This window comes from Natrix helvetica (assembly GCF_964273705.1).
Source record: "Natrix helvetica genome assembly, chromosome: 7".
In the NCBI taxonomy this organism is placed as follows: Eukaryota; Metazoa; Chordata; class Lepidosauria; order Squamata; family Natricidae; genus Natrix; species Natrix helvetica.
The window spans coordinates 69,275,801-69,301,559 of record NC_138558.1 but is presented as its reverse complement, the minus strand read 5'-3'; positions in this window follow the sequence as shown (position 1 = coordinate 69,301,559).

The following is a 25,759-nucleotide window of genomic DNA, read 5'->3' as shown; positions in this document are numbered from 1 at the left end:
GGGTGTCGCCCTCTGACACTGTTTAGTGGACGGCACCCGGAGAAGTCCCTCTCTGTGCGAGCGGATTGGTCGTAGGGATGTATGGGGCAGGATGCGATCCCGCAGGTAGCTAGGATTCTGGAACAATACCTGCACTGCTTCGTGAATCAGCAGCAGAACAATTGGGCAGAGTACCTAGCCATGGCGGAGTTCGCGTTCAACAACTCGCAACATGCCTCCACACAGACGATGCCCTTCATGGCTAACGTCGGGTACCACCCTCGCTTTTTCCCTCTCACTCCAGTGGACTCCCCGGTCCCCGCAGCACAGGACTTCCTCTCTGAGCTCCAGGCGGTCCACCAAGTGGTGCGTCACTATCTGAATCAGGTGAAGGAGGACTACAAAAGTGTGGCCGATATTAAATACTATAATATTCTATGTATTGTATCACTGAATAAAGGCAGTTTACACACAAACTGTGCCCTCAGTAAAGCAATAATAAAAACAACAGTATAGAAGCAGGTGAATTAAACTGTATGCCTGTGGAGTTTAATATTAAGGAAGCGAAAAGATATTTAAGGTTACTTTTGTCCATTTAAAGATGGTAATCACCAGAGGAGATAGTTGCAAGTCTAATTAAAACATAAATAAAAACCAGGGGTTCCAAAGCAAAACATTTGAAATTCTTCCAAAGCAGATGTCATCTAAGTCACAGCTTTCAATAAAATGTATCTACAGCAAAAAAATAACATTCAAATCCCAGTCAAGGTGAATTAGTGAAGGAAATGAACCAAGAATCTATGAATCACAGATTAAGTAAGAAAATAATTGTATGTCAAGAACTGGGACCAATAGAAGATACATTTCCTCTAAACTATTCATATCAGCATCCTCTCTTTATATCAATGAACTCAAATGAAACAGACAGGTAAATCTTTGCCATTTATATTGATCGTGCCCATGTAACCAGGTTCATTAAGGAAGTGGTAGTTGCATGAACACAACATGTTAAGCTTGGTTGATATTAATTAATGTTGACTTTGTTTGAATCCAGTCGGTTTGACTGCTTTGTGTTTCAGTGATTTATTCTGATCTTACCATTTGGTTGATTTATAATCATATAAAGATATGATTTGGTTTCATATGATGTGTGTGTATACGTTCGAGCATAACTCTGGAATGCCTTGAGCAATTTTAATCAAACTTGGTACACAGATGACTTACTCTCCGGAAACAAATACTGTGGGGGAAAGACCCCCTAACACCCGTCAGGGTGTGTGTTCTGTTACGATACAGCCTGTTATGCTTTCAAATGGCTTCTACTGTACTGCCATAAAATGGCTTCTACTTTACAGTGAGGCGGAGTTACCATGGTAACAGCTTCACAGTACTCCACAAGGGGGCTCCCTCTGGTAAGGGGGAAAATCCAACATTAGAAATTACGTTTGGTCCAGACATTTTCCCCCTATAAATAAATATGTGGGCAATGCCGGGTTATCAACTAGTACAAAATAAATTCTATTTCATATAGACAGGACAAATCAGATAATATTTTTAAAAGATGGGTTATATACTGTATAGATTTTCTGTCAATGTACGGTAGAAGTTGAACTGTTAACTTACATGGTATATATTTAGGTGTGATCCATCAGGACCCACCATTTAGGGTTGTTACCATCAGTTTTAAATAAAAATAGCCCTTAGCAATAGCACTTAGACTTATATACCACTTTACAGTGCTTGACAGCCCTCTCTAAGCAGTTTACAGATTCAGCCTCTTGCCCCCAACAATCTGGATCCTTGTTTTACCAAACTCGGAAGGACAGAAGGCTGAGTCAATCTTGAGCCTGGTGAGATTTGAACTGCCAAATTTCAGGCAGCCGGCAGTCAGCAGAAGTATCCTGCAGTACTGCACTGTAACCACTGAGCCACTGTGTGTGTGTGTGTGTGTTTGTTTGTTCTGCTATATCTCCAATATATGGAATATTTTCAGGGATCAATAAACTGTAGTTGTTTTGTGCATATCCCTAAAATAGTATATGAGAGTGAAAAATAATCCATGCTTAATTTGCATCCATGAATTTTATAGTATCCTTGACTATCAATTACAGAATTTCTTTTTCTTTCTCCAAAGGCCAAAGGCAGAGGACTTTCAAATAATCTGCTGGAATTTCATGGAGATGCTTTGGTAAATGAGATAATAAAATCCTCAAATTCAGCTTCTCATTCCCAATTTCCAGATTTAAGACAGAATCTAATGAACATGTTCTTCTAAATATATTTCTATGATTCCTCTTGCATCCCAGACTTTTATTTTGAACCCCATGGACAACCAATTAAGATATCTTCTCATTATGTTTCTATTTATTCTTCCTTTACCCCCCAAAATATAATAATAATAATAATAATAATAATAATAATAATAATAATAATAATAATAATAATAATAATAATAATAATAATAATAACAACAACAACAACAACAACAACAACAACAACTCCGCCGTTGCCGGTCCCAAGCCCGGATGAGAAAGGAGGAGGGTTGGGGTCAGGTTGGCAACCTGGCCCCATAAAAAAATCCCGCCAACCCATATAACATGGAGAAAGAAACAAATAAAAATTCTATACCGCATCGGTCGTCGCGCGGGTTAACAAGGGCTGCAGCGGATGTTGTGGTCCCTGGACATCCGTCGACAAGTGGGCTACAAGTGGACCAGCCAACAAAACGACAAAAATATAGTGCAGATGAAAACCGTGCCATAATGGCCTGTTATTACAACTCAGAGCCTGGGAAAAGAGGTTATTTAAAGCGAATGTATGAATTATGGAAACAACAACATCCAGATTCAAATGTTAGTGAACAACGACTCTGCCTCTGTTCCGGCCTGTGCCTGACCCGAAGTCTTCCTCAGATCGGGCTTCCCCCGTTTCCCGATACGAAGGTCCGTTGTTGAGAGCAGGCCGTAGACCGTGCAGCCCCTCTACTTCCCTTCTTGGGGCAAACCATAGCCAGATGTCCCGGATCCCCACAGTAAAAACACAACCCTCCTGCATGCCGTCTATCCATCTCCGTGCGTGACAAGCGGGGTCTGGCTGCACCCAACTCCATGGGCTCCTCCCGTGTGACAGGAGTGTCTCCTGTGGAACTGGCACTCTTGTAACCTCCCAGGACACTCGGCGAGGCCTCCGCCTCTGCAGCCGGCCGTCAATCCGGAGGCACAAATGAACCAACGCGTCAAACGTTGGAGGCCTGTCCACTCTCACCAGCTCATCCTGCAGGTCCTCTGACAGGCCATCCTGAAAAGCATCCATAAGGGCTGGCTCATTCCACTCAGAGTCCTGACTAAACAGCCGGAACTCGCTAACATAATCCAGTAAAGAACGACGTCCTTGGTGCAACTCTTTCAGGAGTCTGGTGGCTGTTTCCCCCTTGATGGGATCTTCAAACATCAGCCGAAGATGGGCACAAAAGCCCTGAAAGTCGTCCAGCAGGGGGCTTGGCTGAGACCGCAAAGGAGTAGCCCACCTCGCTGCTGTGCCTGAGAGAAAGCTGATAATAAATCCCACCTTTGTCTGGTCGGTGGGAAAGTCCTCCGCTCTCAAGCCAATAAACAACCGGCATTGGCCCAAAAACGCCGCAAAAAGTTTTGGATTGCCATCAAACTTATCCGGCATGGCCACTGGGCATTTCCTCCGTTGCTGCTGGGGGGGTGGGGGGTTGACAGGAGCAGAAAGTTGCGCAACCTGCGCTGTTAACAAGGCAAGTTGCTGTGCGAAGAGGGCATTCTCCACCTGGAGTTGCTCCATTATTGCTGAATGGAGGTTCGTTTGGGGCAGCAGTCAAACTGTTCTGACCCCCCTTCCTCCTTTGCCCACACAGAACACACTCCGGAACAGTACAAGGGAACAAGGTTTATTGCACAAACAAACAGAAGGTTCCGTGGCAGTAAACCACCAAGACAAAACTCACAAAAACAAAACACGAAAGCAGCTATCCAGCTTGCTAGAATTCCAGACCAGAACTTCTGGCATAAGTCATCTGTTGACTGCTGCAAAGGGCGTATGCACAGTCAACCCTTTTTATAACCTGGAGAGGAGCCTCCTGATCAGCAGCTGAGAGGTCTTATCACCAACAATTATGCCCACGCTCCTTGCATCTATGGGCACGGTGGTAACGAGCGTCCAGGAACTCCCTGCTCAGTTCTGACTCACTGTCTCATGACTCCTCCCCGCTGCTCCAAGGCATGGCATCGGGAGCCCCCTCCTCTGGCTCTCACTGCTGCTCCATGCCTCAGGCGCCTCCTGGTTGCCAACCAGACTCTCCAATCCCTGCTCAGCGTCGGAACCCTGTCCAGGGTCCCCCACCTCCTCTGGAGCCGACTCATAGGGACCCTCACTCTTGGAGTCTGGTGGCAGCGGCAACGGTGCCTGCTGGGCCACAACATACATACATACATACATACATACATACATACATACATACATACATACATACATATATATATATATATATATATATATATATATATATATATCAGTGACGTGCGGTGAGGTTTATGACTGGTGAGGCACTGACACAGTGCTGGGTTTGAAATATTTTTAGACTTGTGGACTTCAACTCCCAGAATTCCACAGCCAGGCATGCTCAGTTCCAATTTAAAGCGACAGCATTTGTTTTTCTCCTTTGCTCCTTCTTTCTTTTTCTTTTTCTTCTCCTTCCCCTCCTTCCTCCCTCTCTCCCTTCCTCCCCCTCTCTCAAACACACACACACACACACACACACACACACACAGAAGTTGGATTGGACTATCTCTCCTACCCCTTCCCTCTCTCACTCACTCTCAAATAAACCCCCCCACACACAAAAGGTGGATTGGATATCTTTTCCAGTGGCTTGAAAGCAGCTCCTCTGCCATCCCCCCCCATTCCCCTGCTGCCTTTCCCAAACACCTCCACCATTGCAAATGCAGCCTGCTGTCTGGGTGGGAAATGCCTGGAACACAATAAAGCCCACCCACCACCTGCTGCTGGCAGGCTGGGGTGAGAGGAGAGGCAGAGAAGCTGGAGGGGAGCCGAGCCGAGCCTTCCAAAAGAAAGAGGCTGGGGGGGAAGTGTGTGTACTACAGCATGGCTCTTTGCCTGGCTTCCTGCCTACTCCTGTGGTCTCCTCAGTGCTCGCTTGTGCTCTCCCTCCCCAAGTGTAGTTTGATTGCAGGTGGAGCCACGTTGCCTTTTCAAACTTGTAATCAGTGAAGCTGGGCTAGATTTTTATATAGTTTTATCCAGCTGTGTGTGTGAGAGAGAGAAATGAATGGGGGCCTGGGGAGGAAGTCACTACACTTGGGGAGGGAGAGCACCAGTGAGGTTAAGCAGAGTTGATTGCAGGTGGAGCCACGTTGCCTTTTCAAACTTGTAATCAGTGAAGCTGGGCTAGATTTTTATATAGTTTTATCCAGCTGTGTGTGTGTGAGAGAGAAATGAATGGGGGCCTGGGGAGGAAGTCACTACACTTGGGGAGGGAGAGCACCAGTGAGGTTAAGCAGAGTCATCCACGGTGAGGCAGCAACTAGCTCAGCTTTTTCCTTTTACTTTTTTTTTTCATGATGAGAGTGGTGAGGCTGTGCCTCACCTGCCTCACCTGACTGCACGTCACTGATATATATATATATATATATATATATATATATATATATATATATATATATATATATATATATATATATATATATATATATATATATATATATATATATATATATATATATATATAGTTCAGTCAGGCTAAGCCACGCCCAGACTCCGAGCCCTCTGACATGGCTCTCTGTCGCCAAACAGTTGCCATTGGCTGACTTGTTGTTATGGCTATCCTAGCTCATAATTTCTTATACACACTGACATTTCCCTGGAATGTAGCTTCTACAACCTCCCAACAGAACAAAACCAGCATTCCTTTAGTTTATATGACTCTCCTGGGTTGTGGAAAGTCCTAGAATCATCTCACAAGATTCTCTGATACAGCAATGGGTCTGCAAATAACCTCAGGAGCTGGGCTTTGAAGTAGCCTGCATATCAGCAGCTGTAGGGACAGGGTTGCAATCAGTTCATTGTTGAAGAAGCAGCCATTTTGTTATGTTTGGTTTTTAATTTTATTTATACATTTTTCTTGGGTATTGTTGTGTCCCATGAATCCAAGGAATATGCAGACCCAGGTTTGGCTGTCTGCCACAACTAAATTACACAGATAAAGCCACCCCTTGGCTGGGAGCCTAGAAAGTTCTCTTCACAAACACAAGATAACACTTACAGAAGACTTGAATTTGGACTGCTGTCTCCTGCAAAGATCCCCCTCCCTTCGCTCCACATAAAGTCTTTGGGAGGGGCCACATCCTTAACCAGCTGTCCCTACTTCTTTCTATAAGGTCTTCTCCACAGCTGTTCCTGACTCCGATCAATTTGACGTCTACGTACATCAGGAACCACCTCCCTCTGTTCCTCCTCACTGCTCCCTGACTCAGATGCCACCTGGTGGCCAACAGGCTTCTCTAGTTCCTTCTCTGACTCCAAACCCCCTCCAGAGTCTTCTTCATCCTCCAGAACAGTCCCATAATGGTCTGAGCTGTCAGAGTCCGCCAAGAACTCAGCCGGCCGCTGCTGGACCACAACAGGTATACATAAGTGCTTAATAAGTGGTCAATACATAATAGTAGTAATAATAATATTATTTACTTGTGGACTTCCTGTGGTGACGTCAGCGTGCTTGGAGATGAGGAACGGGAGCTCTCCTGATCTCTAACGCCAACTTCTTCGTTTGGGCTCATTTTTGAGTGCTGTTGATCCTGTAGGGACCAACAGATTAAGGGGGAAACTCTGAAGATGCTGGGGTGATAAGGCAAATACTCCCAGCGGCAGGAGAAACCCACTAAACGGACGAGGAATCATCCTGCCACTTTGTCAGGACCGGAGCAATGGCGACCGGATAAGAAGGAAGCAAAGAGAGAAAGCAGCCGAAATCGAGATATCCGTTACTATTATTGACAACCCAAAAAAGAGGGAAACAACGCATAACTGGCAGAAAGGTGAGCTGGAAAGAAAGAGGCTCTGAGAAGGAGATTTTTCAGACTTTTGCCAAAAAGCTGTGAGAGCAGAATTACTGACCTTGAATTGACAGTGTAAATAACTTGAACTAAATTGGCCAGAGGGAGAACAAAAACCCGTCATGGATAACAGGAGTAGGACATAGTAGCTGTTGAGAAGACGTGTAAAGTACAGAAGAATTGTTCAACATTCAGGTTGGCTGTTGACTTGTTGACTTTTTTCTTCTTGCTCTTTTGGAACGATTAGAGGGCTTCATTACCCACCCATCCACCCCTATTTTCCCTGGTAGCTGGACTGGTTGTATTAACTGATTGACACTAACAGTGATACTGAACAGAGGGTGACACCTAGTGGATCAAAATTGGAACCTCCGGTCTGAAGAAACCAGTAACCATTTATTATTTATTACCCTTATAATTGATACAATTGAGAGATATCAATTTGTATAAGATAAGTGTGTGATATATAACTCTAAGATATATGATAATTAAGGATCAAAATAGAATGGAATAATACATAAGAATGTGTAGTTATTGAAATGTGATATTAAGGAAGGTTAATTATTGCTAAATATTGAGATAGATAATTATTGATAAGATTGATAACATTGATATTGCTGATAAAGTAGAAGTAAAGTAGAACTTATATGCAATTGTGGACAAGGATAAATAGGGGGATAAGAAAGGCAACTTCAGGAAAGTTAATTTAAAAAAACCACACCTAATATGACTTCGGCAACACCTCCCTCCTCAAATCAAAAATCAATTGAGAGCGCATTGGGACTGGAGAAAGGTGGAAAGATGGCAGAAACAACAGGACCAGCACCAACAATGCAAAGTATGCAATTAATGCTTCAAACGATACAAGAGATGCTTATAAAAAAACCAAGAAGTGACAGCTACAAATCATGAAGAGACAAGGAGGAATCATGAAGAAATGAAAAATGAAATGGGAGAACTGAAGGGAAATATTAAAACCGTGGATGACAAAATTGAAAAGATACAGATTGCCTTAGCAATCAATGAACAGAAAATCCAGAACATCGAAACAAAAATAGAACAAACAGACCAGAAGGTGGAAAAAATGGAGCTAGAATATAGACAAGTGAATAAAGAACTAGAGTTATCAATAATTCGACTTGAAAATGAAAGAGCAGCATTCTATTTAAGATTCCAAAACATACCAGAAGAGAAGGAGGAATACCTGAAAGGAAAAATGATTGGAATCTTCGCTGAAATTTTACAGAGGAAAAAACAAGAGTTGAGAGGGGATATTGATGAAGCTTACCGAGTGCATACTAATTATGCCAGAAGACACAGGCTCCCGAGAGAAGTGCATGTAAGATTTGCCAAAAAAAACAACAACCAGAGATTAGGTATACAAAAAAACCAGAGAAGGGATGATTACATATCATGGAAAAGAGTTGATCACGCTAAAACAGATTCCACGGAGAATTCGTGAATGACGTAGACAATACCAATTTTTAACAAACCAGTTAAATAATAACAGAATAATGTACAGATGGTTGATACCAGAAGGGGTACTGGTGTCTTGGCAAGGAAAAAGATATAAGATAGAGAATATAGAAGAAGCGCAGGAATTCTATGAGAAATACTGTACAGGGGAAGAAGAACAAGGAAGTAAAGAGGAGCTAGAAAGGGGAAGTCGAGGCCAAGAGGAAGAAACATCAGAAGACAAAGAAAGAAACAGGAAAGAAGAACAGAGGCAAGAAAGAGAGAGAGCAGAAAAGGAGGGCGCGAGAGGGAAAAGTCAGATACAAACTAAAAGCAACAAAAAAAACCCATCTAAAGATGGTCCAGGAAATAACAATTATCTCAACAAACTTGAATGGACTGGACGCACCAAAAAAAAAGAGCGCAGATGTTTAACAAACTTAAGAAACTGAAGGTAGATATAATCTGCATACAGGAAGTGCATATTAAAAGGGAGCATAAGAACTTATTGGAAAACAAAAAACTAGGGAAATTATACACAGCACTAGCAGGAAAAAAAAGAGGGATAGCAACCTATATAAAGGAAAAACTAATTTCCAAAGAAGTCTACTCTGATGAAGAAAGCAGGATACTAATGATTGAATTAGAGACAACAGAAAAATCAATATTATTAATAGTCATATATGCACCAAATCAGAAACAAGAGGAATTCTATAGGAAACTACACAACAAAATAAACGAATTAGAATATGAAAATATTTGCTTAATTGGGGATTATAATGCAATAGTGGATTAAAAAATGGACTATGAAAGCAAAAAGAAAAACAAAACGAAAAAAAAATACGTGACCCAAATCCTTTTTTGAGATGGCAATGGAATATAAATTACACGATATTTGGAGAGAAAGGGACAAAACAAGAAAGCAATATACGTTTTATTCGAACCCCCATCAGTCACTATCAAGAATTGACATGGCTTGGATTTCATCTGGTCTATGCAATCAAGTAGATGAAATTGAAATAGAAGCAAATGAGTGGGCAGATCACAATCCAATAAAATTAAGATGGAAAGGTCAAAGAAGAAGAAAAAGATGGATGATGAATTCAAATATTATAAACGAAACAGAATACACTCAAATGCTGAAGAAAGAACTAAAACAATTTTTTAGAATAAATAAAAGAGAAGATACCTCAATTCAAAATCTCTGGGACACTATGAAAGCATACACAAGAGGCCTTACGATTGCCTATATGGCGAGGAAAACTAGAAAACAAAAAGAGCAACAAGAATGTATGCAAAAGGAACTTATGGAAGCCGAAGATGAACTCCAGAAAGGCCCAAAGAATAAAATTAAAAAAGAAAAAAGAGAGATAATCAAACATAAGCTCAACCTAATAAATCAAAAGGAATTAGTGCAGAAAATTAAAGCAGCCAGACAAAATTACTTTGAACAAGCCAACAAACCTGGATGATGGCTGGCATACAGACTGAAGAATGAAAGAGAAAAAAGAATGATATATCAATTTAAAGATGATGAGGGAAGAATTCAATACAAAGCAGAAGAAAAGAAGAAAATTATTCATAAATACTTCACAAAACTATACGCACAAGACAGTATGGAGGAAAATAAAATAAAGCATTATTTAAACACAGCAAAGATAACACCAATCTCAAAAGAGCAAAGGGAGGCGATAAACAGGCCAATAACATTAGCCGAAGTGGAACAAGTCTTGAAAAACCAGAAAAATAATAAAACACCAGGACCAGATGGAATACCGGTGGAGCTATACAAATATAATAAAATAATATTGGAAGAATTAGGGGTGGAAATGTTTAATGAAGTTTTAGGAAAAGCCAAGATACCGGAATCATGGACAGAAGCAATAATATCACTAATCCCAAAAGAAGAAACCAGCCTACAAGAAATTCAAAACTACAGGCCAATTTCATTACTAAACTCTGATTATAAAATATTTGCAGCAATTATGGCAGGAAGAATCAAACAGGTTTTAAATGAACGAATACACCCAGACCAAAATGGATTTTTACCCCACAGACACATTAGAAATAATATGAGAATCATCCTAGATATAATAGAGTACTATGAGGCGCACCCAGGAAAACAAATGGCACTGGTTTTCCTTGATGCACAAAAAGCATTTGACAACGTAATTTGGAAATTTATAATAACAATATTGGATGAGATGAAATTCGGTGAAAAATTTATAAAAATGATAGAAGGATTTTATAACAATCAGACAGCCAAAGTTCTGATGAATGGAGAATTAACAGAGAAGATCGAAATAAAAAAGGAGTCAGACAGAGATACCCCTTCTCTCCTTTGCTGTTTATATTGACTTTGGAAATTTTATTAAATGAAATTCGGAAGGACCAGGGAATAAAAGGTTTGAGACTCAAAAATGAAGAATATAAGGCCCAAGCCTATGCCGATGACCTAGTATTTGTACTAGAGGACCCATTAGAATCCAGTCGGAAATTAATTCAAAAATTAGAAGAATATGGCAAAGTGGCAGGATTAAAGATCAATAAAAACAAAACAAAAATGATAACCAAGAATATGACAAAAAAGCAAGAAGAGGAACTGGAAGTAATAACCAAAATGCAAAAAACTAAGAAAGTGAAATACTTGGGGATCTGGGTGTTGGCAAAATGTTCCACAATTAAATATGATAACTATAATAAATTAGTGATACAAATAAAGAAAGAGTTAGAAAATTGGAAAAATATTCAACAATCACTCATGGGACGTATAGCGACAATTAAAATGAATATTCTACCAAGAATCTTATTCCTGTTGCAAGCCGCACCTATTAATCCGGGTAAAAAATTCTTTCAAGAATTAAACAAAATAACCGCTAGGTTTATTTGGCAGGGACGAAAAGCGAGGATTAAACTAAAGTCAATGCAAGACAGCAAAGAGAGGGGAGGTTTAGCATTACCAAATTGGGATTTATACGCATCGGCAGTATCAATAACATGGGTGAAGGATTGGATAGAGCTAAAGAATAAAAGAATTTTGACTCTGGAAGGCCATGATTTGCAAGCAGGCTGGCACACATTCCTATGGGATGATAAAAATAAAACGCACAAATACTTTCAAAAACATTTAATTAGAAGAGCGTTATTGCAAAAATGGCTCAAAATAAAAAAAAAACCACTATGTGAAAATTCCGAATTGGCTATCACCGACAGAAAGGACGACTCATCCAAATTTTATAGATTGGAACAAAATGCTAAGATATAGAGACTTAATTGATAGACAGGGAAACTTAAAAACAATTGAAGAATTGGCATAACAGAACATGAAAGTTGACTGGTTAACTTACCTTTAAATCAAAACTAAATACAATAAAGATACCAAATTATATGACATTGAAACAGAACCACACGAATTGGATAAAATCATTCAAAGCCCAGATAGAAAAATGATAGGGAGAATATATAAATTTCTCCTGAAGTATAAAATGGAAGAGGAAATTGTGAAAGAACAAATGATAAAATGGGCACAGAACTTTGGATATAATATTGAATTAGACAAATGGGAAAAATTTTGGGGAACAAACTTAAAAATGACACTCTCAGTTGCATTCAAGGAAAACCAGTATAAAATGTTTTATAGATGGCACCTGGCACCAACAAGGTTAGCTAAAATATCATCAAATACCTCCCCAAAATGTTGGAAATGCGAATCGATACACGGAACATATTACCATTTATGGTGGACCTGTGAGGAGGCTAAACAGTTTTGGAAAAAGATCAAAAATTGGCTGGAGGCAATAACGGGAGTTAAAATAGAATGGAAACCAGAAATCTTCTTATTAGGAATAATGTCTGTGAAATACAAAAAAGAAATCCAGTATTTAATACTACATATAATAACGGCGGCAAGGATTGCCTATGCCCAGAAATGGAAAAACAAACTAACTCCAAGTGAAGATGAAATAATAAGAAAGGTTATGGACTGTGCTGAAATGGACAAACTAACTAAAGAAATTCAGGGAAAAGAAGAATCAGAATTCTACCAGATATGGGATAAATGGTATAGGTGGATGGAGGAAAGAAACAAGAATCAATGAAGGAATGTAACAAAACTTAAAAATAATAGTTATGGGTAAAATAAGAAAGTTAAGAATGGTGAAACCCAAATAAAACATAATTGAATGGGAAAAAAATAATAAAAATAAAAAATTAGTTAATTCTAGGTGATAAATAAGTAGAACGTTGTAGCTGCTTATAGAATGTTTTTGTTTTTAAAATGTTTATTTGTTAACAGATAACCCATCATGACATTTATTATAATATAAATATAAATGATTCTAGACAAAAGTACTTTCAAACAAATATAGTTAAATGAGAATGTTGGTATATTGATGGTATAAAGATTTTTGATTTAAAATGTACAATTCAATTTGAATGAAATATAAAGAATGATTGTAGTAACACACGAAATTTAATTGTAACCAATCAACATGCTTTCTGGAAGATGTAATGAAGAGTGTTTTTGTGTGTGTTTTCTGTTTAATTAAAACAATAAAAAATAAATAAATAAATTAAAAAAATATTATTTACTTGTATATAGTGGTATTCTTCCAACTTCTAATTTCTACCTTTATTATCTAACCATTAATAAAACAAATCCCATGCTGAAAAATATTCTGTATCTTCTTTATCCTTTATTTTTAATGTTAACCTATCCATTTCTGCAGAGTCTAATATTTTTTAATTATATTTTCATCTGTAGGAGTTTCCTCATTTGTTCAGCGTTGTGCAAGTGCAATTCTCAATGTTGCCAAAACATGTAATATTAATATATGTCCCCTTTGTCATACTTTTCTGCTATATACCTAACAAAAATATTTCTGGCTCTAAATCTATGTTTTGCTTTATCATTTTCTCTAACCATGTATGTACTTTTGTCCATTTCTTTTTGCCTTTGGGCATGTCCACCACATATGATTGTACGAACCAGATATCTGATTGCATTTCCAACATTTGGCAGACATGTTGTCAAACATCTTTGCAACCTTGCTGGTGGCAAATGCCACCTGTAAAACATTTTACACAGGTTTCCCTTGAGAATTGCAATTGTCAATTTGTAATTTCTATCCCAAAGTTTTGCCATTCATCTAATTCTATAGTATATCCAAAGTTTTTAGGAGCAGCCATTTTGGAATGTATTTTTCAAATGGACAGTAATTTGTGCCTTTCATTTCTTAATAATGTTGATATTAATTTTAATTTTTATTAAGCTAAAAGAGGCTCTCTTTAGCCTCAGCCTGTTATTCCTTTTGAAGATCCAGGCCATTTTGGAGATTTCTTCTTGTTAAACAACAAGGAAGAAGACTGCTAAGGCAAGCTAAAATAAGGAAGCGTAGACTATATTTAAAAAAATATGATGGAGAATTATAAGGGCAGAAAGTTGAGGTTCTAGTTTACTATTTTTAGTAATTTGTAGTTTGCTTTGCTTTGCTGTGGGTCACTAAAACTTTCCCATTTTTATTATTCTAGATTGGCCAGTAATTCTTAAGTGACTTGCAAAATAGATACTTTTTGACTAAAGAGAAAGTTAAGAAGATGGAGTAGCAAATTATTAGAAATGTGTTTGAAAAATCTTTTTTTTTTTTTAAACAAAGTTTTATTGGTTTTTTGGTGTTTTACAAAAGGAAAAGGTATGGGGAAAGTTACAAATTGTGGCAGCCACAAACTGCGGTAGGTATACCCCCCCTCCAGACTCATGGTGTACATTTGCATAGCATTCAAATATTACATAATAACATATAGTCAGTGTGGTAAATTCATAAGTAATTTCAATCAATTTATGTCATGTGGATTTTCTTACTATTTGTGTGATCTGAGCTTTCTTGATGTCGCCCCATCTCCCCCTGTTGGCAGTGCTCCAGCCCCTCCCGTGTCTTGTGCATCTACTGGGACGTCTTCTGGTTTTTCTAGGAGTAATTAATTTTTTCCATAAAGGCCTGCACCTCTATGGGTGAATTAATTCTGACTCTTGTCTCCTTTATTATTTATTTATTATTTATTAATTTGACTTCTTAGTCGCCCTCTCTCCCCCAAGGGACTCGGGGCGATATACACTAGCAACGGTCACAACAATACAATATGGAGGAGATGGAACAATAAATAAATAAATTACAATACTTTAAAACAATTAAAACCCCAATGATAGTTAAAGTTTAAAAATTAAAATTAACAATTAAAAATGCCCAAGAGGTGGAGAAGCTCTAAATTAAGCCAGGCCGGCTAGTTGGAACAGGTGGGTCTTAAGTTTCATACGGAAGGAGCGGAGGTCAGTTGTTGTCCTAATGTCTGGGGGGAGGTCATTCCAAAGGGCAGGGCCCATCACAGAGAAGGCCCTACTCCTGGGCGCCACCCTCTGACACTCTCTGGAGGACGGCACCCGGAGAAGTCCCTCTCTGTGCGAGCGAATAGGTCGCAGGGATGTGTGGGGCAGAACGCGATCCCGCAGGTAACTAGGCCCTGTGCCATGGAGCGCTTTAAAGATGGTGACTAACACCTTGAAGTGCACCCGGTAGGCCACAGGAAGCCAGTGCAGCTCGTGCAGGAGAGGTGTTGTATGGGAGAACCTCGTTCTCCCCATAATTGCCCGCGCGGCTGCATTCTGGACCAACTGCAATCTCCGGGCGCACCTCAAGGGGAGCCCCATGTAGAGAGCATTGCAGTAGTCCAGGCGGGACGTCACCAGCGCGTGAGTGACTGTGCGCAGGGCATCCCGGTCCAAAAGGGGTCGCAATTGGCGCACCAGGCGAACCTGGTGGAACGCCCCCCTCGCCACGGCTGCCACATGGTCATCCATAGCCAGCCGGGCATCTAGGAGGACGCCCAAATTGCGCGCCCGTTCCACCGGGGCTAATTGCTCGTCCCCGATGGCCAGAGATGGGATGTACTGGTTGAACAGGGAAGCCGGAAGCCACAGCCATTCTGTCTTGGAGGGGTTGAGCTTGAGCCTGTTGTCCCCCATCCAGACCCGCACGGCTTCCAGACACCGGGACATCACTTCGACGGCCTCGTTGGGGTGGTTTGGGGTGGAAATGTACAGCTGCGTGTCGTCAGCGTACAGGTGGTATCCCACCCCAAAACCACGGATGATCTCGCCCAGCGGCTTCATATATGTGTTGAACAGGAGAGGCGAGAGGACCGACCCCTGTGGGACCACACAAGTAAGGGGCCTCGGGGTCGACCTCTGCTCCCCTGCCAACACGCATTGCGTCTGGCCAGAGAGGTAGGAGCGGAACCACCGCAACACGGTGCCTCCTACCCCCAACCCCTCCAGACGGCGCAATAGGATACCATGGTCAATGGTATCGAAAGCCGCCGAGAGGTCTAATAGGACAAGGACAGAGGAGCAACCCCTATCCTTTGCCCTCCAGAGATCATCCACCAACGCGACCAAGGCCGTCTCCATGCTGTGTCCAGGTCGGAAGCCGGACTGGCGTGGGTCTAGATAATCAGATTCCTCCAGGTGACGCGGGAACTGCTGAGCCACCACACTCTCAACAACCTTCGCTAACAAAGGAAGGTTGGAGACAGGACGATAATTTGCTAGCTCCGTTGGGTCCAGAGAAGGCTTCTTGAGCAGGGGCCTCACCACCGCCTCTTTCAAGGTGGCTGGTAGAAGGCCCTCACTCAACGAAGCGTTCACCAGTCCCAGTAGCCAGCCTTGTGAGCCCTCCCAGGATGCCAGTACAAGCCAGGAGGGACACGGGTCCAGTAAACATGTGGTGGCTCGCAGTCGCCCGCGCAACCTGTCCAAATCTTCGGTGACAACAGGGTCAAACTCCTCCCAGCGTGGTCTCTCAAGACTCGCCTCGGACGCCCCCCCTGGAGCACTGTAGGGGGTCCATTCCCTCCGGATCTGATCAATTTTATCCTGCAGGTATTCCCTGAATTCCTCTGCCCTGCCCTGCAAAGGGGGATCCCGCTGCCCCTGTGACGGAAGGGAGCAGGTCACCCGAAACAGGGCGGCAGGGCGGTTCTCTGCGGATGCAATAAGGGTGGCACAATATCGGCGTTTGGCCACTCTTATTGCCACAAGGTAGGTCCTTAAGTAGGCTCTTACCTGTGTTCGGTCAGATTCGGAGCGGGAGGATCTCCACTTGCTCTCTAGGCGTCTCCTGTGGTGTTTCATTGCCCTTAGCTCCCCGTTAAACCAGGGAGCCCGGGCCGATCGTTGCCACCGGAGAGGCCGCAAAGGTGCAACCCGGTCTAAGGCTCCGGCAGCCGCATTATTCCATGCAGCTACCAGGTCCTCTGCCCGGGAGCGGGACAGGTCTGCAGGAGGTGGCCCAAGCTCCGCCTGGAACCTATCTGGTTCCATCAGACGCCTGGGGCGGAACCATCTAGGACAATCTGGTTCCGCCTCCCCGTGGCGGGGGGTAGCGCCAGGGAAGTCCAGCTGGAGAAGTGAGTGATCTGACATACCTTCAGGCAGCAACCAACGAAACCACACCCCCATCTGGTATAATTTATTCGCCAATTGCGAATAATATTTTCTTTTCTCCCTCACTTTCTTGGGGATCTGTTTCAGTATGGTTATCTCCTTATCTTTGTATGTCAGGGCTTGTCCCCTTTGTGTATTCAGAATTTCATCTCTTGTGCTTTTCCTAAGAAATTTAATGTGTACCTCCCTGGGGACATTGTGTGTTCTAGCATATGCAGAGTTCACTCTATAAACCAGGTCTATTTCCCACCCCATCTGTTGTTTTTCTTTCTGAATATACTCAGCTAGAATAGTTGTCATAATGTCCCTTATGTTTTCATCATCTGTCTCCATCACATTTTGAAACCTAAGATAAAAAGACATTCTCTCAAACTCTATTTTCATTTGTTGGGTGTCAAGCTCTTTGTTTCCCTTCTGCACGCCCTCCACCCCCCCTCATCTCAGCCGCCCCCTGCTCCAATAGATCCAGTCTCTGTGAGTTCTTATTAATTTTTTCCTGGTTCCCTCTAACTTTTTCTTTCATGTCCTTCAGCTGTTTCTTTATTTCCTCTTGTCCCTGTAGAATTTGCTGAAATATTTGTTGAAACTCCAAGTCCATAGTTTTAGCTTGTTTAAAGGCTGTCAGTGTTGATTGGGTGCTTGGACTTGAGGTTGCAGATGTCGGGGCAGAGGCAGCAAAGCCAGACTTTCCAGGAGGTGGTCTTTTAAATGTCATTGTTAGTGATAAAGGGTCCAGTCAATATAGAGAGGGATCAATCAGAGTGTTAGGGTTCTAAATACCATGCAGAAATAAATCATTGTCCAAGGCAAAACATCCTTTAAGGTGCAATTTATTCCGCAGGCATGTTAGTACGGCTATGGAAATTTCAACTCTGAATTACATCCTGTAAGTTCACCTAGTTGAAAGTTCATGATCTCTCCCCACACCCACAAATCCATCACATGTTCCAATCATCATCTTCCACGCTGGCATGTACACCCATCTTCTTCCAGCCAGGTGTCGAGGTGCTGAGACAAAAGATGACCTTGGCTTCTACAAAAGAATGTCAACAATCCATTCTACAATCCTACTCCTTTCTATTCCCCCCTCCCAACTACTACACTATTGGAACAGCATAGAAAATTATAAGAAAGTGTGGCAGGTCAAAGATCCTAAAAAGAACATAACTACAGGCCTGACAGGCGGCCTCTCCTCAAAAGAAAAACGTTTCCTGCAAAGAGAATAACATAAAAGTTAATATAACAAAATTAACCACCTCTTCTCCACCCAGGGGAACCCCTTGACTTCTCGGGAAACTTCCCATTGAATTGCTTTACTAACTTCTCCACTTTCAGGTTCCCACTGTTTACCCAATTAGCTTCAGACCAAGGGTAACCCTTCCAATGCACTAAGTACTGTAAGCAACCCCTATTCAGCCTGAAATCTACAATTTTTTCCACCTCAGAATGTGTTTCCCCTTCCATCACTACAGGAGGAGATTGAGCTTGGGTGGATGCTCTTCTGTTAGACCCAATTACTGGTTTCAACAAGCTACAATGAAATTCTGGGTCAATTTCCCCTAGACTTCTGGGTAGACCGAGTTGAACTGTAACTGAGTTAACTATCTTCACTATTGGGAATGGACCTAGAAATTTTGGACCCAATTCCTTGCTAAGCATTTCTAATCTTATGTATTTGGTAGATACAAAAACATTGTCCCCCACACGGTAGGGGTTTAGGAGTGAGCGACGTTGATCATCTTGCTTCTGGTAGGCTTCTGCCGCAACTGCTAGAGCCTTCTTCGTATTCTCCCATCCTTTCTTTAGCATGTCCATCCATTCACTCAAAGACATGAAAGAAGGAGGTTCTCTAGGCAACTCAGGCATGGCAACAACTTCCATGCCACTGGTAATCTGGAAACCCGCTAATCCTCTGCTGCTGTGGACCGCATCGTTGTACGCCACTTCGGCAAAGGGTAGCAAGTCCGACCAGTTGTCGTGCTGATAGTCCACAAAACACCTGATGTATTGTTCCACCACCGCGTTGGCTCCCTCTGCTGCGTCGTTCATGCTGGGATGAACCTCTGAGCTCAGTTCTTGTGTGGACCCAATAGATCTCAGGACCTCTCTCCAGAACTTGGCTGTGAACTGGACTCCGCGGTCTGAAATGATCCTCTTGGGTACTCCGTGCAGGCGATAAATGTGTTTCACCAACATTTTCGCTAATTCGTTTGCAGATGGCAATCCTGAGCAAGCAACGAAGTGTGCCTGCTTAGAAAACAAATTAATCACAGTCCAAATTACTTTATGCCCACTGCTGTCTGGGAGTTCCATGATGAAGTCCATTGCGACCTCTTCCCATGGCCGTTTCGGGCTCTCTGCTGCAGGTGCTGTAGGTTCTGGGCTCTTGGATCCAATCATCCATGGCTGGCCTTGTTCCTCCTCCGAGGCCTCCCCTTTGGTAGGACTCTTCGTCACCTGAAGTTGGGGGTCCTCTTCCAGAGGTCGTTTAGGCTTTTCCCCCTCCGAGGCCTCCCCCTTAGTTGGACTCTTTGTCACCTTAAGTTGGGGATCCTCCTCCGGAGAATGTCTGCCCTTTTCCTCTTCCGAGGCCTCCCCCTTGGTAGGACACTTCCTCACCTTAAGTTGGGGATCCTCTTCCAGAGGTTGTTGGCCCAGATGACTCTTCTGTGGTGGCATCTGGGACCCTCTCTTTACCGCCATGGTGGTTGGTGCGCACGTTTGTGGCATTGGGGCTGGAGCCAAGCACTCTGACGCTCTGTGGCCAAATTGACAACAATGGTGGCATTTAATTGGGCCCCACGAGGAATGGAACCTAGTTACATCTCTAAACTCAGGAACCGTTTCATCACACTGCCTTGCTCTCCAACTTGCAGCTGCCCCCTTGGTAAACCCTTCTTCCATGGTGGAGATTGCTTCTCTGTAGGAAGGTGGAGTAAGAACCTTTTGGGGCATTGCAGATGCACCTTGTCCCGCTTCCCATCTTGCAGGCCTGGCTTTGGTAATCCCTTCTTCCATGTTGGTGATTGCTACTCTGTAGGAAGGTGGGGTAAGAACCACTTGGGGCCTTGCAGGCGCACATTTTCCCGCCATCCACAATGCAGGCCTCTGTTTGGTAATCCCTTCTTCCATGGAGATTTCTTCTCTGTAGGAAGGTCTGGTAAGAACCTTTTTGGGCCTTGCAGGGGAGACTGGAACCGGTGGGGAGGTCAATCCCTTGGTTGGCCACTGCCCAGCTTTCTGCCATGGTGCCATCTGCTGAGGGAGGGCAGGTGCCCGCTGGCATCCCTCCCATCCATGACCTGGGGTTAAGACCCATCCCGGGGTTGCCTGCTTCACAGGTTGCAGCTCAACCAATGATGGCTGGCTAGGGGGTTTTACGTGCCAAGGACCCTCCTGCTGGCTTGGAGGAGTTATGGGCCAAGTAGGTGCCCTTTGCTGGCTTGGATGAGTTATGGGCCAAGTAGGTGCCCCCTGCTGGCTTGGAGCATTTCCCCATGCTGATGGCAAAGGAGTTGGTAAGTAGCATCTCTTCCATCCAAGTCCTGGGAGGAAAGCCCAATTTACTGCCCAATTTGCTTCATTTACTGGTTGCAGCCCCATTTGTGGTGGCTTGCAAGTGACAGATGCTGGAAAAATTCCTTCTTCCTGCCTCCTTTTAAATTCCCATTTTGAAAGGGAATCTTTCTCCCAGCTAATTGCAGGGTGACAAGCCATTTCATTTATTGCCGTCTGGAATGAGCCCAAACCTCTGTTCTAGGTTTTTTTTTCCCAAGCCTTGTTTCCAAGCTGGGGGGAAGGAGGGGGAGCATGCACTCACAATTTGCTGAAGAAATATTTCTGCGACCTTCCTTCGTCTTGTCGTGTCTCCTCCTGCATTCCTCCTGATGCAATTAAACTGGAAGCAGCATTCCATTGCCTTTGAAGTTCCGCACTCAGCTTCTTATCACCAAAAGCTTCTCATTTATTCTTCGCTGATATTTATGCTGTCCCGGTCAGCATTGGGAATGCCGAGACCCCATCACCAGATCTTCCATCACCAGCCCTTCCCCCTTGATAGGGGGAGGGAGCTAGTGCGTTATTTTAAAGTAGAGAGTTGAAATAATGTTAGGGTTCTAAATACCATGCAGAAATAAATCATTGTCCAAGGCAAAACATCCTTTAAGGTGCAATTTATTCCGCAGGCATGTTAGTACGGCTATGGAAATTTCAACTCTGAATTACATCCTGTAAGTTCACCTAGTTGAAAGTTCATGATCTCTCCCCACACCCACAAATCCATCACATGTTCCAATCATCATCTTCCACGCTGGCATGTACACCCATCTTCTTCCGGCCAGGTGTCGAGGTGCTGAGACAAAAGATGACCTTGGCTTCTACAAAAGAATGTCAACAATCCATTCTACAATCCTACTCCTTTCTATTTCCCCCTCCCAACTGCTACACTATTGAAACAGCATAGAAAATTATAAGAAAGTGTGGCAGGCCAAAGATCCTAAAAAGAACATAACTACAGGCCTGACACACACTTCCCCCCAGCCTCTTTCTTTTGGAAGGCTCGGCTTGGCTCCCCTCCGGCTTCTCTGCCTCTCCTCTCACCCCAGCCTGCCAGCAGGAGGTGGTGGGTGGGCTTTATTGTGTTCCAGGCATTTCCCACCCAGACAGCAGGCTGCATTTGCAATGGTGGAGGTGTTTGGGAAAGGCAGCAGGGGAATGGGGGGGGGATGGCAGAGGAGCTGCTTTCAAGCCACTGGAAAAGATATCCAATCCAACTTTTGTGTGTGGGGGTTTGTTTGAGGGTGAGTGAGAGAGGGAAGGGGTAGGAGAGATAGTCCAATCCAACTTCTGTGTGTGTTTGTGTGTGTGTGTGTGTGTGTTTGAGAGAGGGGGAGGAAGGGAGAGAGGGAAGAAGGAGGGGAAGGAGAAGAAAAGAAAGAAGGAGCAAAGGAGAAAAACAAATGCTGTTGCTTTAAATTGGAACTGAGCATGCCTGGCTGTGGAATTCTGGGAGTTGAAGTCCACAAGTCTAAAAATATTTGAAACTCAGCACTGTGTCAGTGCCTCACCAGTCATAAACCTCACCGCACATCACTGATTGAAAGTGTATTTGAAAACATCTATGTTATTGAAAATATCTATGTTAAGAGAAAGTTAAAGAAAAAGATGTATTCACTTAAAGAAAAAAATAGAGTTTTAAAAATCTATATAATCTATACAACAAGAAGAAGAAAAAATATTTTAGGAGGGGAACTTGGAGGAAGTGACCTAAATTTAATGAGTTAATTGGCATTAGTTGGAATTGCATTGGTCTGAATGTCAACTTTAAAGTATGTATGTTAAGAGGAAGTTTTTTTTAAAAAGATGTATTGAAATGTTTTGATTTTACAAATGTTTTTAAAGAAAAGCTTAGTGTTTTAACATGGATGAAAAAAAGTATTTTTCCCTTTAAGGTTAAAGAATCTGAAAAAATAGTTAATTTTGCTAATATAAATGATGATATTTTATAAGGATTATTAAGTGTGAATAAGAAAAATTGTTTCAATAGCAAGGAAGATAAAGCAGAAAAGGTTAAATTGATTACTCTATTCAAAGAGGAGAACATATTTATGCTGTTTATTTGGATATCACTTCTGGATTTTGTGCTTGTGATAAAAAAAAATGAAACTTTGACTTTGGTTTCACCGATTAGATAGATTTTGTTGTTATAGAAATGGCTATTTATATACCAATCTGTAAAAGTAAAAAGTTGAGGTTGTTATGTTATTTTGTAAAGAGTCAGAAGTGAAGGCCTTTTTCTTTCTTCCCTTATACCTCATATTTTTCCCCATTTCTTTTTTCTTCCATATTTTTCTTCCTATTTTTATTTTATTGTTTTATCAATGTACTAGCTGATAAGCTGGTGTTACTCAGGTATTTATAGATGTTGAAGGATGTATCTGACAGGGAGCCATTGCAAGGAGCCTTTCTTCCCCCTACTCCCATGCCCATCATCCCTGCCCTCTCCCTTCCCTTACAATATATAAAGCCATAGATAGATAGATAGATAGATAGATAGATAGATAGATAGATAGATAGATAGATAGATAGATAGATAGATAGATAGATAGATAGATAGATAAAATACAAAGTCAAAAGAAATAGAGATTAGGCAGACATTTGTCTGTAATGGTATACAGCCTCTTGTTAGAGCAGGGGATTGGACCAGAAGACCTTCTGGGTCTCTTCCAACTCTATTATTCTATGACATCTATGACATTAATTAGTGAGACCAATCATCACCAACACAGGAGACATTAGCAGTATGATAACTCCTAAACAAGACTAATGAAGAGCTAAATAGGTGCTGTTTGTGGCTTTTAAGAAAAGAACAGAATGCTCATCAATTATCTGAACTCTTTAGGAAGGGCAAAGGGTTATCCACCTCTGGTTCATTCATTACCCATCACACATATTCCTTATGTTCCTAAGATCAGATACTTGATTTGTTTTTTGACTTCTGCTCCATGGACCAGCTTAATTCAGACTCACCCTTCCTCTTTCGAATCTTTACTTTGACCCACCCCTGGTATATACCTACACCCTAACATGTAAATATTAATCAATCTATCTTGAGTACATAGTGGAAAGAGGAAGTTTGGGAGTTCGTAGGGCTGATATTGTATGGAACAAAACTGTGGGTTCAATCTGGATGTTCTGCTTTGGATATCACAAAGCCTCCTCCCAGAAAGTAAGAAGGAAATAATATGATTGTTTCTGTCTTCTATCATCTCTACATTCCATCTGGTCATGTTAACTTTGCTATGAGAGAGAGGGGGGAGGGAAGGAGGGAGGAGTAGAATAGAATAGAATAGAATAGAATAGAATAGAATAGAATAGAATAGAATAATAGAGTTGGAAGGGACCTTGGAGGTTTTCTAGCCAACCCCCTGCTTCAGGAGGAAACCTACACCACTTCAGACAAATGGTTATCCAATCTCTTCTTTAAAACTTCCAGTGTGGGAGTATTCACAATTTTTGGAGGCAAGTTGTTCCACTGATTAATTGTTCTCACTGTCAAGAAATTTCTCCTTAGTTCTAAGTTGCTTTTCTCCGTGATTATTTTCAACCCATTGCTTCTTGTTCTGCCCTCAGATACTTTGGGGAATAGCTTCACCTTCTCTTCTTTGTGGCAACCTCTGAGATATTGGAACACTGCTATCATGTCTCCCCTAGTCCTTCTTTTAATCAAACTAGACATACCCAGTTCCTGCAATGGTTCTTCATATATTTTAGCCTCCAGTCCCCTAATCCTCTTTGTTGCTCTTCTCTGCACTCTTTCTAGAGTCTCAAAATCTTGTTTTACATTGTGGTGACCCAAACTGAATGCAATATTATAGATACTGTCAATCAGGGAAGGGGGAGGGAGGGAGGGAGGGAGGGAGGGAGGAAGTTGGCAAGTTCCAGATTTGTGAGCATCTTCAGTATACAGAATTCCACATATGTTGAAGTTGCCAAAGTTGGGAAACATTGTCTTAGCCTGTCAACGAAAGAAACGGATTGATGCAATAAATCATTATCATTCCAGAGTTTTTAAGAAAGTGTGATGACTTAGATATGTGTGTAATCCAAGGGTCTTCTTTCTTTTGAACTTTTTTTTACTCTGTCATTTGTTACTTCAGATGACAATACCTCTGGCCTAAAATAGTCCCATATTTGTATTCCTTCAAATCACTTTGTAGATGTTACTGGCCCCTGAAATCTTCAATATGTGATGCATTCTTTATTCTTGAACAATTAAGCTGAATTTAATCCAATCTATGTCAGAATTTAGACTGGAGTTTTCCAGCAGACATAAGTATCCAGATTACATTACTTTTACATGCTTTAGCAATATTTATGCAATTATTAAGTTAATACTTAAAGCATGTAAAAGTAATGTAATCTGGATACTTATGTCTGCTGTATTTTTTAAGAGAATAAAATAAATAATCTTGGGCATTGGTCGAGCTACATTTCTTATTTCCTTTATTTATCTTATTTTATTTATTCAGTTTGTCAAACATGTACAAGATAACAGGTATAAGTATAAATATGGACATGAACAAAGGAAATGAGTATAAATAAATGGGGATAGTAGGACAGGAATGGTAGGCATGCTGGTACGCTTATGCACACCCCCTTTACAAACCTCTAAGGAATGGAGTGAAGTCCACGGTAGAGAGTTTGAGGTTGTAACAACGGAATCAGGTAGAGCATTGCAGGTGTTGACTACTCTGTTGCTGAAGTTGTATTTTCTGCAATCCAATTTGGAGCAGTTCACCTTGAGTTTCTATCTATTGTTTACCCCTATATTATTGTGGTTGAAGTTGAAGTAGTTATTGATAGGTAGGATGTTGTAGCAGACAATTATGTGCACTACGCTTAGGGCAGACCATAGGTGGCGTAGCTCTAGGTTGTCCAAGCCCAAAATTTCAAGCCTGGTGGCATAAGGGATTCTGTTGTGAGCAGAGGAGTGGAGGATTCTTCTCGTGAAATACTTCTGGACCCGCTCAATTGTATTAATGTCTGACATACAGTGTGGATTCCAGACAGACAAGCTGTATTCGAGAATTGGTCTGGCAAAGGTTTTGTATGCCCTAGTTTGCAATACAATGTTACTGGAGAAGAACTCTTTACGTGACTCATCTAGTAATCCCTTTCATTATTGATTGACCAAACTAAAAGAAATAATCTGTATTTATTTTGTAAAACTTTA